Source organism: Fukomys damarensis, unplaced genomic scaffold, assembly GCF_012274545.1.
Source record: "Fukomys damarensis isolate Sample0158 unplaced genomic scaffold, DMR_v1.0_HiC HiC_scaffold_39, whole genome shotgun sequence".
Taxonomy (NCBI): Eukaryota; Metazoa; Chordata; class Mammalia; order Rodentia; family Bathyergidae; genus Fukomys; species Fukomys damarensis.
In genome coordinates this window covers 12,031,301-12,035,279 of record NW_022900951.1, presented here as the reverse complement: position 1 = coordinate 12,035,279, position 3,979 = coordinate 12,031,301, and the positions used below count along the sequence as shown (strand labels likewise).

The following is a 3,979-nucleotide window of genomic DNA, read 5'->3' as shown; positions in this document are numbered from 1 at the left end:
ACCAATTAATAAATAATTAAAAGAAGAAGCTAATACAAAGCCCAAATGAAAGAACCAATCACTGAGCACCAGCTCTTGCTTAGCATATATATAAGAAGTAGACAAATGGAGTCTGAAAATAAGTGTTAATGCTATAGAAGTCTTTTTTACCTGCACATGGTACTGGTTTCACTCAGGGAACATCCAGAAATGTGTGTATGTGGGGCATGGTTGGAGCCATGTCCATCACTGGAGAGTACTGTAGCATTTAGAGGGTGGGGATTAGAGTTAAATAATGTGGTCCAAGGTGCAGGACAGTCCCAAATAACAAGTGACATTCCACTCCAACTGTCAAAAGTATCTCCCCTGATATGGCCCAAATATCTTTTCTTTTTTTTTCCTGGTGGTACTGAGGATTGAACCCAGGGCCACCACACTGAGCTACACCTCCAGCCTTTTTTGTTGTTCAGGTAATAGCCGGGTCCACAGCATAGCCATCAGCCATCCCCATAGTGGCTCCTAGCAGAAGACAGTGAAGACTACATCACAGGTCATCTTAGACTGATCCAAGCCATAGACCATGAACACAAGGCTGTAGGTGTGGGGGCCGAACTCGAGTGGTGGGGGAGGTGGAGGGGCGCGCCCATACGACTTAGCTGCTTGGGCCCATTGGTGACCCCCGCAGTGGGCCCATCTTTCTCCCTTCCTAGTGAGACGGGTGGTCACCCTCATAGTAATGGCTGTGGTACCCAAGGAGGAGCCCTCCATATCTTGCGGGGTGATCTCCCAGGAGAGGGAGCTGCGTCTGGCGTGTTTGGGGGTTACTGCCAAGGTCACATTATCCACTGGGGGTGGGGTTTGTGTAGTCCCAAGTATCTTGTTCATTCTTGAACACATTCAAGCCTGTAGGCTTTGCATAATCAATTTTCAGAGTGCAACCACCAGAATACATCAGAACCATTGAGAGAAGCCTTGGCTCGCAGGGCACTTTGCAGACTCAAATTCCACCTGGACTCCATTCTTCTGGAAAATCACACTTCTCTCGACAGGGCCACAAGGGTTACAGGTAGTGTAGAGAGCATCCGTAGTTATGGGATAGATGCGATTCAGAATGGTAAAGAGAAGCACAGTGTTGACGCTCCAGAAATCATCCGAGTCCCAGGGCAGAAGATCCTCTGGCTGGTAGAGTCATTGACAAAAGCTGGGCGACCCCAATTGCCAGCCCCCAACACATCTTTATTGTTTATTTATTTATTTTTGGTATAGGGGATTGAACTCAGGATCTTGCACTTTCGAGGCAGGTGGCAACACCCCTGAGCTAAATCCCCAGCCCCATTCCAACACATCTTTATTTTTATTTTATGTATGTATGTATTTATTTACTTTGGTACCGGGGATTGAACTCAGGACCTTGGGCTTGCGAGGCAGGTGGCAACACCACTGAGCTAAATCCCCAGCCCCATCCCAACACATCTTTAAATTCCACCGGTGCCTGTCTTCTTGGGCGTCTCCTAGCTGATACAGCAGGTCCAAATTCTGCACCACACCACCAATCAAGCACCTGAAGTGGACACGGGGGAGGCAGGGGTTTTGTGGGCATCATCGCAGTTCTCCCCGCCACCACTGCCTGGGTGCCGGTCGCCTGTTTCGTCTCTCTTCAGCGCTTAGGAGCCTGACCCGCCTTCACCGCCTCCTTAAGAGTGGTAATAGCTAGCGGCCACCGCCACCTCCACCGCCCCGACATGACATCTTCGCCATCATCGCTCCCACCACCTCAGCTGCACCTCAGGCTGAGTCTCTGCTCCCGGGTGCTATATTAAAGCATGAGCTGCCACTCAGGGCAAACACTGAATAAATTTAAAGAATTTAAATTCACGGTGAGGGGATGGTGTAATTCACGGTGAGATTTGGCAGCACACGTCTGTGGATGGATTGTTTTGAGTTCCTTGCCACTTACACAGCAGGCGAGCTCTACCACTGAGGTGCGCTGAGCCCTGCTTGATTTTCCTTGTAGAGCTCTTGGGATCCCTCTGATCCCCACCTAGAGGTTTATTTACATTTTCCTTTTTTTTTTTCTACCGGGGATCAAACTCAGGTCCTTGCCCTTGCCAAGCAGGTGGGGCGTCACTGAGCTATATCCCCAGCCCTCTACCTATTTATCTTGTCTCCAACCTCTTAGGAAGCAAGCGCCAGGAGAAAAAGGGACTTTGCTTTGATCACACCTGTATTCTGTGCGTCTCCGACGGGGAATAACGCAGAATTCTTCTTTGAATGATATGTAGAGGATTTGGATGGAAAAAAACAACACAAGCAGTGTCCAAATGACCCAAACGGCTTCTTCTATTATATCAGAACTACTATCTTGTATTTTTAATATATATAATGGAACAAATTATATAGAATATAATCGATAATCAGTTAACTTTTCAAAATTAATTACTATTTTTTTTTTTTGTATCGGGGATCAAACTTGGATCCTTGTGCTTTCGAGGCAGGTAACGGAACCACTGAGCTAAATCCCCGGCCAAAATTAGTTACTATTATTAAATATTTATATTTAATTGATAATGAATACCTATACTATACAAATGTACAGATATAAAACATGAATTAAATGTTATATGAAATAATTACATAATATGTAACTGTGCAAATGCTACTGTGCTACACATACTAGTCTTTTTCATTTGGAAGTGTGGTTTTGGGTGTGTGTGGTGCTGGGGATGGAACCTAGGGCTTTACGCATACATGCTAGGCAAGGGCTGTAAGATGGAACAGCACACATTAGCCCAGAAAGTTTGTTTCTGAGATTTAGCCTTGTTTTTCTCTTTTGTAAAATATAGCTCTAGTTTGGTGGTTTTTCACGAGGGGGTCATTTTGCTGTTTGAGGATGTTTGGCAATTCCTGGAGAGGCTGTTGACTGTGAGGATAGCAGGTGAGCTCCAGGCACCTTTGGTGAGAGAGAGGCCAGGGTGCCTCTTCCACCCTCCCAGGCACAAGCCTGTCCCCAACCGACCCCAAAGGCTGGTCTGGCCCCAAGTGGCAAGAGCGCCAAGCTGGGGAAGCACAGGGCAGAACTCTGACAGAAAGACCGTGACACTCTCTGGATGATAAAACCGTGTGCTTTTATTATGAGGTGAAACTAAGAACAAACACTTAACGAGGCAACGGAGCCAGTGGAGGTGGCTCCGGGGGCGTCCCGGCAGCCAGCGGCTCTACTGGGGAGGGAGGAAGGCGCCATGGCGATGGGTGGCCTGAGCGGGTGACTGCTCCTCAGGGACCAAGGGGCGCTGACCCTCAGGGACGAAGAGGCGCTGACCCTCAGGGACCAAGGGGCGCTGGCCCTCAGGGACGAAGAGGCGCTGGCCCTCAGGGACCAAGGGGCGCTGGCCCTCAGGGATGAAGAGGCGCTGACTCTCAGGGACCAAGGGGCGCTGACCCTCAGGGACGAAGAGGCGCTGACACTCAGGGACGAAGAGACGCTGCTTCTCAGGGACGAAGAGGCGCTGGCCCTCAGGGACCAAGGGGCGCTGCTCCTCAGGGACCAAGGGGCGCTGACCCTCAGGGACGAAGAGGCGCTGACCCTCAGGGACCAAGGGGCGGTGGCCGTCAGGGACGAAGAGGCGCTGCTCCTCACGGACCAAGGGGCGCTGGCCCTCAGGGAAGAAGAGGCGCTGCTCCTCAGGGACGAAGAGGCGCTGACCCTCAGGCACCAAGGGGCGCTGCTCCGCACGGACGAAGAGGCGCTGCTCTTCAGGGACCAAGAGGCGCTGACCCTCAGGCACCAAGGGGCGCTGCTCCTCACGGACGAAGAGGCGCTGACCCTCAGGGACCAAGGGGCGCTGCTTCTCAGGAACCAAGGGGTGCTGCTCTTCAGGGACCAAGGGGCGCTGATCCTCAGGGACCAAGGGGCGCTGAACCTCGGCGACCCAGGAGCTCGGCGGCTGCGGCAGCATCAGTGGCAGTGGTGGCAGAGGCGGCGGCCCCTGGTGCTCGGGCC

The 3,979-nt window shown here is 51.4% G+C and overlaps 1 pseudogene; it reads right to left on the bottom strand.

Moving 5' to 3' along the window:
• Positions 1-498: 498 nt before the first annotated feature.
• On the bottom strand, positions 499-1,737 carry LOC104875923 (annotated as a pseudogene).
• Positions 1,738-3,979: the final 2,242 nt, after the last annotated feature.